The following is an 11,404-nucleotide window of genomic DNA, read 5'->3' as shown; positions in this document are numbered from 1 at the left end:
GTTTATAGTACTTTTTAAACTATTTCCAAGTAGTTTATAAGTTTATAAGTTGTTGATCTTAGTTTATAGTACTTTCTAAATTTAAACTTGATCTTAGTTTATATATAAGAAAATGTTAGTATAATGAAGTTACTGAACTAGACATTTTCCTTCATTGACACGTGTGTTAGAGGAATGGTATTTTTATCATTTTGCTGTTGTACTGTTTTCGCAGTGCAGGTTGTTAAATGGTTTGATAGACATTTGCTGTCAAATTCAAAAATCCTTCTTCTCAAAGCCAAGTTAGTTGAGTCCTTCTTCTCCAGGTAACTTTTCTTTTTTGTTCATCCTTCTTCTTCGTTCCTGCTTATTCTCCATAAGTTCATTTTATTAACTTCTTAACTACTTTTTCTCCGTTGATCGTTGTTGTTGATACTTTTTTTTTATTTTTGATTAAAAGTTAAATATTTTTTATTTCCTATTTATTGTTCTTCATGCATCTTTCTTCTTTATCCATGATTTTTCTTCTTCCTCATTGTTTGTTATTGTTATGTTGAACCTTTTTGTATGTCGTCGATCATGAAAGGTTTTGTTTTTATACCTTCTTTTTTAGTTTAACCTGTTTTACCCGTGTTGTAGTATGTTTTAAAAGATTTTTATAGAAGTTTCCTTTTTTTTTCAGATATTTTTTGTTCAACGTTTTTAGAAGACGTTCAGATGTTGTTGAAAAGAAGTTTTTTTGTTTTTTGTAGTATTTTTTTTTGTTCATTATTGTGATCCTTTTGTTTAGTATTTATTGACAGTCTTTTTCAGGTATATGCACATTATTTGTTGATGAAAGTTTTTATTTATTTATTTTTTTGCGCTTTATTTTGTTGAAGATGATTTGTCCTTTGTTAGTTGGTTTCCGTAACTTGATTTTGTGTTTGTTGTTTTATTTTTCGTTTATTTATTTTGAAGTCGTTGGTTAAAACTTAATGTAAGATCCGTGAATATTAATTAAGTAAATAATTAATTAATAAATGCGGGTAGTGAGAGCCTTTATGACATTAAATATTGATTGATATGATGTGGAAAAGTACTAACTCAAGTGGTTGAAAGTACTTAATTATGTGAGAGAGTTTGAGTTCAAATCTTAGGTATGCCATTTGTGTTAATTATTTAATTATTATTGTTTTTTTTATAATATGCTAGACCATGTTGAGTGATAATATAATCATAGAATTATATTAATTGTCATGAAACATGATTGGTTGAATTGGTTATGCACTTGAATGATGATTGAGTAGTCATGGGTTCAAACCTTGGTAAATAATTAAATTAGGTTTTCTTTTTGTCAATTTTGCTTTTGAGAGAAGATCATTGGTGATTAAGGGGGAACTCACAACAATTCCAAATAAGTTAAGGAAACCAGGTTAGGGGAGCTGCCATTTCCTTTTAGAATGATATTGTATGCAATTGCATTATATATTGATGCATGAAAGTCTTCTCCTGAATCAAAATTTTATGTGATTTTAGAGAGGGTATATGTATGCTTGTGGTTTCCATTGTATTGAATACTCTATGTGACTCCATCACTATTATGATTATTATAATTCTTTTTTTTTTTTTATGATTTGCCGAGATATTTAGAGTTTTTCTCCTAAATGTGGCACAATTATTATAATTATCATTATTATTATTATTTATATATTATTATTATTAGTTATTATTATTATTATTGTATTATTCTTATTAATTTTATTATTATAATTATTACTATTATTATTATAATTATTTTTATTATTATTATTATTATTATTATTTATATATTGTTATTACTAGTTATTATTATTATTATAATAATAATAATTATTATTATTATTTATATATTATTATTCGTTATTATTCTTATTTTTTTATTATTATTTTTATTATTATTACTATTATTATTATTATTTTATTTACTATTATTATTAATATTATTTTATTTTATTATTATTATTACTATTTTTACTATTATTATTATTATTTATATATTATTATTATTATAATTATTATTTTTTTACTATTATTATTATTATTTATATATTATTATTATTATTTTTTATTTTATTTTTATTACTATTATTATTATTATTGTTATTATTATTATTTTATTTAGTATTATTATTAATATTTTGTTATTATTATTTTATTTTATTATTATTATTATTATTATTATTATTATTACTATTATTATTATAATGATTATTTTTATTATTATTATTATTTATATATTATTATTATTATTAGTTATTACGATTATTATTTTTATTATTATTACTATTATTATTATTATTTAATTTACAATTATTATTATTAATATTTTATTTTTTTATTATTATTATTTATTATTATTATTATTATTCCTATTATTATTTTTATTTTATTTTATTTTACTATTATTTTATTATTATTGTTATTATTATATTTTTTATTTTATTTATGATTTTATTATTATTATTACTATTTTATTATTATTGCTTTATATTGTTATTATTATTATTATTACTTTGCTATTATTGTTTTAAGTTATTAGTATTATTGTTTCATTTTATTTTATTTTATTATTGTTTTCATTATTATTATTATTATTAATGTTGTTTTGTTTTATTTTTATTTTTATTATTATTGTTGTTGTGTTTATTATTAACTTTATTATTATGATTTATTGTTTTATTGTCCATGTGATATTTTGGGGCAATAGTTATATATTCTTCCTGCTTTTGTATATTATTTGGTTGTTCAACATTGTGTTGGACTATGATCCAGTCATATGATTATGACTGGATAAGCATATTTCATGTTATGGATTGTATGTATAGTGTTTGGGGTTCTTTGGAACTTGCTTCAAAGTGCCAAAAACCAGTAGCAGTGACGTTACTGGTGTGACGCCTAGTGACTTGGGGTGTGTTGCCTACCGGCTTGGGGTGCGCTGCCAAGTGATAAAGGAAAACCAGAGAAGCTTGAAACGTATGGCGCCTAGCGGAAAATGTGATCCCACCAATCGGAAAAGATCTGGTAGAGGCTCTGGAAAGCACGTGGCGTCTGACGGTGATGAGTGTCTTACCAAGCGATCACTGTAGGCATGGGCATCAGAGGCACGTTTGTGCCCGGCGGTATGTGTTCCCCGCTAGGCGATTTGGAAGTGGGCAATGCCTAGCGGTATGTGTCCCCCCGCCAGGTGATTTTGCTACTGCAACTTTGGGTTGCTGATTCTGCAGGCGTGATCTACAAGGCTTTTAGTGATGCTTTAAAGGTGAGTTTGTTGGTGTTCCTTGAGTTGAGCTCGGAACGTATCCCTTGAGTTGAGCTCGGGATAGGGGTTAAACACGTGGCATTCCTCGAGTTGATCTCGGAATGGCATCCCTCGAGTTGAGCTCGGGATGACGGATAAACACGAGGAACCCTTGAGTTGAGCTGGGTTAGCGAGTGTTGCCGGTGTGAATGTGTTGGTTGTGGCTAGTACGGATGGGTCCAGATGGATTGCCCTCCTCAGCAAATAGCTGACGAGTTTGGTAGTCTTGGGACGTTGCGAACTATGTTCGTATTTGGGAACTCCACCTGACGTTACGGTGTATGATCCGTAGCAATGGTTTATCGCACGTGCTCTATCGGTTGTGGCTGATAGGTATTCAGCAAGTCACCTTGGGGTAATCACTAGAAGATGTAGAACACGATTCACATGGTGGTGGCCATGTGGTATGGCATTAACGAAAGGAACTTTCCCTAATGTGAATGATGTGTTATATATGTATATGAGTGTCTTATATATATATATATATATATGTGTGTGTGTGTGTGTGTGTGTGTGAAATATATAAATATATGGTTTATTCTGTTAGCTCACCCTATCTGCTTGTGTTTGACAATGATTGTGTACGCGGTACACGGGAGCAGATGATGTTGCAGGTGGATTCGGTGAGGCTTGGCGACGGAGCGGGGATAGCTTGGGAGTTTTTATTATTTATGGCTTTAAAATAAATTGTAAACAATATGGATGTTTTATATTATTTTGAGTTTTATAAATTATGGAATTCTATACTATTCATAGATTTAATAAAGTTTTAAATTTCCCACGATTTTGGGAAATGATGTTTTAATAAATGAAGCTAACGTAATATTTCTTTACTTTTTATTTAAAATCCGTAATATCCTGACGGGATATTACACTTAACACCTATTTTATTGTAATGTATTAGATGGCAAAAAAATTTGATATGATCAAGGATATTGATGGAAGAAGAGAAACGTTCAAACTTGCTATCAGAATCGTAGATTTGTGGTATGTTGACTCATGGGATTCCAAACGAAATATGGAAATGGTTCTAATGGATCAAAAAGTAATGTAAAGTAGCATATTTTAGCATGTTCTATATTTTATTTTATAAGATGACAACTATATTTAACTATATATATGTTAATTTGTTCTTCAATGTGATCTTATTGTTGCAATGATTAAGAAGGAAGATATGGGTGTTTGGGAAGACAAGCTAAAAGAGGGTGAAAGTTACATAATGCATAACTTTAAACTGTCGAAGAACAGAGCTCAATATAGAGTTTGTGAGCATCCATTTAAGTTGTTGTTTATAGGAGCAACGTCTATACGACCACAACCCATTGCAAGCATACCTAGAAAGCTTTGGAAGTTCAAAAGTATAAAGGATATCATTGATGGAAAGTATTGTGTTGATTTGTTGGTTGGTAAGTTTATTGTTGTATCGTCATGTATGTGTCCTATATTTTGAAATAAACTTTTTTTTTGCATGTTAGATGTCATTGGTGTGGTGGACAATGTAGAGGAGAAAGTACATTCGAAAAATGTTGTCTTTGACCTCAAGGATTTGAGGTTGGTTTCATTATGTATGCTCTTTTATATTTATAGTAGTGTTTTAATAAGTTTATTATTATTTTGTAATGTAGTGTTGTTATCTCATTAATGCAGTGGTGTTATAATCTATTGCACATTGTGGGATTCATATTGCGAGAAATTATTGACTTATTGGAGGACACGTAGTGAAACATCTAATCTTGCTATTATTCTTACTCAGGCCAAGATAAAGGCTGCATCAGGTTTGAATAACGTCATTAATAATTTTAGATTATCATTATTATTTAATCTAATGTAATTAATTTTGTATAGGTCCATGGCCAGTGTCACGGTCTAATTCTTGGAATGGTTCAAAACTGATAACGGGAGATGACATACCTGAGCTGATTGATTTTAAGAAGCAATTTGCAGAGTATGTTTATATGTTAGCCATTTATTATTCATTAATCATTAAAAGTTGTTTTCATAAACACTAACTAATGTGTAATGAGTAGAACCTCTGGCAGTGAAAGTTTTGAGGAGGGAAGTCAGTATAGTGGCTCTTCGTAGATTAGTCATGTTGATAGGTTTATGTATAAAACTGTTGTTAAAAGTATTTCAAAGATTATCATTGTATTAGAGGTAGTTCTCATCTTTGTAAATTTCTTTTAAGTCCATTTTCTAATTGTTCATCATATTATTTACCTTTTTTATTCATATAGGAGATTTATTGTGTTACTGTTGCACGTACACTTAAATTTAACTTAGGAAATGATGGATGAAATTATTTGGTGTGTAACGTATGTACGAAAAGAACTCATGAAGTTGGTTCTTTTAAGTGTCTCAGTTGTGATGCTTTTAACGATTATCCAAGAATCAGGTTAGTAAATGTTAAATTTATATGTTAGGCCTTATGTCATAGTGTTAATTCTAATTTAAATGACTTTTATAGATACAAGCTTGAAATTCAAGTTACTGATGGGAAAAAGGTAGCCAATTTCATGCTTTGGGACCAAGATTGCATGAATTTAATTGGTGTATTTGTTGTTGATTTGAGAAAGAAAATGATCAAGGTAGAAGAAATGATGAACTTTGAGAACTTAACTTATTTTACAGAAAAACATTATTGTAAACAACTTAGTAATATTTTATTTCGTTGTACTTGGTTTATATTAGCATGGTGAAGACGATCCTAAGTGTTTTCCAGAGGATCTAGATGTTATTTTAGGATGTACTTGGGCTTTTAAGGTTAAGCTAGAAGGAAAGAACCGACCTGCTTCAGTTATGAGAGTTTCTACTGACGTGGAAATTATTGATCACGTTAAAGCACTACTTGGACAGGAGGAGGTAGTAATGGAATTGTTTGTAGTCATAACCTGAAATATGAATCATAGTTTTATTACTAATTGATTTTGTTTATAACACTTTGTAGGCAAGCCAAGTTGGTGAATGTATGGTTAGTGGTCCATCTGACATAGTTCCTGATATTTGCAATTCCTCAGTGAGTATACTTTAATTTAATTTTGTTTATTAATGAGAACAGTGATGGTTTGTGTTTCTAAATTTTAATAGTAAATCAATTATGTAGGCAATGGTTATTGGTAAATGTAGTAATGTCAGTGTTTGTGATTTACCAACTTCTAGCGGGACTTCTTTAGTAAGTATTTCAAATTTGGTCGTACTGGTTGTGAAATAAAATGTTATACAATATTTGAAATTAATTAATTAATTAATTATATATATATATATATATATATATATATATATATATGTTGCTAGGCAATTGAACTTGTTGAATGTATTGGTAATGTTACATGTGACTTAACAGCTGATATTGATAGTTCATTGGTAAGTGTAATTTTAGTTGAGTTTGCATACTAATATAACTGATGCCTTGAATCTGTTACATGATCATGATTGATGTTCATCATTGCAGATGTGCCTTTCTTCCATAGTTGATGATGAACCTGATATAGTTTTATGTATGACGCCTACTAAGGATGTTTGTGCTAGCATTGATGATGTTCAAGACATTCCATCAAGTATCATGGAGTTCGATTTTCTAGAGGACATTCCTTTAGCTCAGTTATCAGCTATAGTGACTACAAAACCAATCAAGAGTATCAAAAGGAGAAATTATAAATGTATTAAGGTGGCCAGCAAAAATCTGTTAAAATATTTTTGAAAACCTTTTTATCTTTGTGAACCATATTGTAAGTTCTATGGTAACTCATTCCTGGTCTTGTTTTGAGAAATTCTAAGCATGAATGTTCTGAAACACCATTAATAGTTTTGGGTGTGCAAAATTGAAGAAGACAATTTCAAAGAATGCTAATATAACGTGATTGTTATTATTATAATTTAGATCTTTTCATTTTTTACAAGTAACAATATTCTTAAATTATGAAATTAGTGCTATATGTTTTGAAGTAATATTTAGTAATGACTTTAGATGAAAAAGATATATATAATGACTACTACACTTTTCGTTTATGCCTTATAATAAACATTTGCTTTATTAAAGATCATTATTAATGACTACTACCATCAATTGACATTACTATGCAACATAATAATGTTACTATCAGAATATTGACAATGAATAAGCGCCCCAAAATAGAGTTATTGATTACAACTATAATAATACATTGATATTTATAATTCAATATATTATCTCAATAAAGATGACATTCATGAAATATAATAATACAACACTCGGGTGAAAATTCTAATACTTAGAACACCATTAGCTGATGTAACAAGTTGTTTTTTGAATGAAGAAAGGTCTCATAAGGAATTACCAATCAAAGGTCCATAACCTACTTTCGTCAATGAGCAAAGAGATATTGTTGGAAGTAGAAGAAAGCAACAAAATCTTCTTCGAAGGTTTGAAGCCACTATTAATATGGTCACAACAACCAATGATTCCAATATGCCAACTCAATCAGTGTAGTTGGAAGATATTGATGAACTAGAGTTAGACCGAGATAAGTCAGATTCATGTAATTCCCATGTACAAGGTAAAAGTAAGTTATAATAAGGAAATGAATATTGATATACTTTGTCAAATACTATAATTATTTTAGTATGAGTACAATTGTATTCTATTGATACTTATTTTGCAAACAGTCATGAAGAGTATGATATGAACTATGAATCACAAAGAAAGATAAGGCTTCTAAAAACAATTATTGTAATATATTTTTGCAATTATCTATGATAATATAAACTAACTAAGGTATTCATTTGCAAGTTGTATGCAGATATAGGGGATCCAATCTATATTTGTCAGCATTGCAAAGGTCATATGTGGTATCAAGAACATATTGACAAAACTCATCGAAATATTAATCCCAACTTTCAACTGTGTTGTGGTAATGGAAAAGTTCAATTGCCAATGTTAAAAGACCCCCCTAATGAGCTTCAACAACTTCTGTTTCAATCTGATTCTAAACAAAGTCGAAGTTATCAACAACACATTAGAACATACAACATGATGTTTGCATTCACATCTCCTGGAGCAAAAATTGACAATAAATATAACAATGGACATGGACCACCAAATTTAAGAGTTCAAGGCCAATCATGTCATCAAATTGGTAGTCTTCTGCCACCAATTGGAAAACAACCAAAGTTTGCTCAGCTATACATATATGATACTGATAACGAGATACACAATAGAATTCAATCTTTGAGGTAAACTACTATTATGGTTCCAAATTATATTATATGATGAGGCTATTGTTTTGATTTGAAATTCAATGTCGATGTAGGAACCATAATGATATTGATGCTAAAATTGTTAGAACACTAACTGAGATGCTCGATAAGTACAATGTGCATGCCAAATCTTTTAGAATGGCAAGGGATCGATATGCAAAACAACCATTTCATGATCTCAAATTAAGGCTTATAGTAGATAGGCAAAAAGATGGATGAATATACAACATGCCAATGGTTTCAGAAGTAGTTGCATTAATCGTAGGTGATGTTGATAGCGCTTCTCCTAGAGATATTATTATGGAAAGTAGATCAGGAAAGCTCCAAAGAATAAACGAGTTTCACACCAGTTATTTGGGTTATCAATATCCTCTATTGTTTCCATATGGTGAAGATGGTTATAGGCATGATATTAGTCATCGCGATTCTTTGGCATCAAAACGTAATCAATTAACAATTAGGGAATAGTTTTGTTTCAGAATTCAAACTCGAGATTGTGAGGCAATGACTATTCTTAGATTTAGAAGATTGTTCCAAAAATTTCTTGTTAATGGATACACAATGATTGAGTCAGAGAGATTATCAGTCATCAGAAACAATCAATCCAAGCTTAAGGTTGATAAGTATAATAACCTTTGTCAACCAAGTAATGAAAGCCAAACTGATGCCTCTGAAAAAGGAAAACGATTTGTGCTTCCATCAAGCTTTGTTGGTGGCAGAAGATTTATGGATCAATTATATTTTGACAGAATTACAATATGTGGTCATGTAGGATTCCCAGATCTATTTATAACTTTTCCCTGCAACCCGAAATGGCCAGAGATTTCCCGAATATTAAAGACTTCAAAATTAAGTCCTTTAGACCGACAAGATATTATTGCAAGAGTATTTAGAATCAAATTTGATGAGTTGCTATCAGATTTAACAAAAAAGCATAAGGAAAAGTAATAGCATGTAAGTATTAATATTTTTATGATTGAATCTAAAAATTTCAATTATTCTTTTATTCTAACAACGTAATTCTTAATTTATTTTTGATAGACATGTAGAGTATTGAATTCCAGAAACGTGGTTTACCACATGCTCATTTGCTAATATTCTTGCATCCTTCTAGCAAATATCCAACAACATTGGATATAAATAAGGTCATTTCAGCTAAAATACCATGTGCCAAAAAGGAGCCAGAATTGTATGCATGTGTCAAAGAACATATGATACACGTACCATGTGGACTAGCTAATATATCATCTCCATGCATGAAGAATAAATCATGTTCCAGATTTTATCCGAAGAAATTCCAAAATACTACCACAATTGTAGAAGATGGTTTTCCTCATTATCGTCGAAGAAGCAACGGAATCACTATTGTCAAGAATGACATAAAATTGGATAATTTTTGTGTTGTCCCTTACAATCCTACAATATTGCTCAAATATCAAGCTCATGTCAATGTTGAATGGTGTAATCATTCCAATTCTATCAAGTACTTATTTAAGTACATCAATAAAGGATATGATAAAATTATAGCTGTTATAGTTTCCAATGGCAATGATGAGAATGTACCTCAACTTGCAACAAATGAAATCAAACAGTATATTGATTGTAGATATATTTCACCATGTGAAGCATGTTGGAGAATATTTTCATTTCCTATTCACGAAAGAAATCCAGTTGTAGAACGACTATTTTTTCATTTGCCTGATGAGCAGTCAGTGTACTTCAAGGATGATGATGATATTGATGAAATCATGGCAAAACCAACAGTTAAAGAGTCAATGTTTACAACCTGGATGGAGTGCAACAAAAAATTTTGATGCAAAGAATTTAATATATCCACAATTTGTATCTAAGTATGTTTATAATAACAATCAAAGATGTTGGAAACCAAGACAAAAGGGCAACACCATTGGAAGACTTATCTGAGTTCCCCAACAACTGGTAAACTTTTCTACTTAAGGAGGATGCTAACAGTAGTAAAAGGTCCACTATCATATGTAGATCTTCGAACTGTTGACAATATAACATATCCTACATTTAGAGAAGCGTATGAAGCTTGTGGATTTTTAGCAGAGAATACTGAATATGTCGATGCTATTAAGGAAGCCAAAGATTGGGGATTAGGACACTTCTTAAGGAAATTATTTGTAACTATCCTCATGTCAAATAGTGTCTTAAAACCTGAAGAGTTGTGGAGTAAACCATGAGAATGACTATCTGATGGAATATTATACAACTAAAGGATTATTGCTACAAATCAAGGTATAATCAATTAAACCATATAAAATCTATGTTTCATGTTTAAAGCATATTAACTAAATTTTTCTGTTGCAGAACTCAATCTCAATATTGAAACTCTTCAAAATTTGACCTTGATAGAGATTGAGAAGCTCTTGCAGAATAACAGGAGAACATTAAAGGAATGGCCGTCTATGCCTTATCCCAATGATTTTGTGGTAAATTATTGTGGAAATAGATTGGTATATACAGAACTTGATTACAACAAGAATGATGAGCTACATATATTTGAATCTAACTTTAACTGTATGACATGTTTGTGTTCTTTTGTACATGCATTATTCATACAACACATTAAAATATAACATAATAATTTATGATGAATTGTAGATGAGCAAAGACATATTTTTGAAAAGATTATAGATGTTATCCATCATGAACAAGGGGGGTGTTCTTTTTATATGGTTATGGAGGAACCAGAAAAACTTTTATGTGGACAATCTTATCTTCTGCTCTTCGATCTGAAGGAAAAATAGTGTTGACAGATGCATCAAGTCGCATAGCTTCTTTGTTATTGCCTGGAGGTAGGACGACTCATTCTCAATTCAAGATTCCAGTTCCTACACTAGAGCACTCTGT

Source organism: Vigna unguiculata, chromosome 4 (genome assembly GCF_004118075.2).
Source record: "Vigna unguiculata cultivar IT97K-499-35 chromosome 4, ASM411807v1, whole genome shotgun sequence".
Lineage (NCBI taxonomy): Eukaryota > Viridiplantae > Streptophyta > Magnoliopsida > Fabales > Fabaceae > Vigna > Vigna unguiculata.
Note: the sequence above shows the minus strand (reverse complement) of the source record.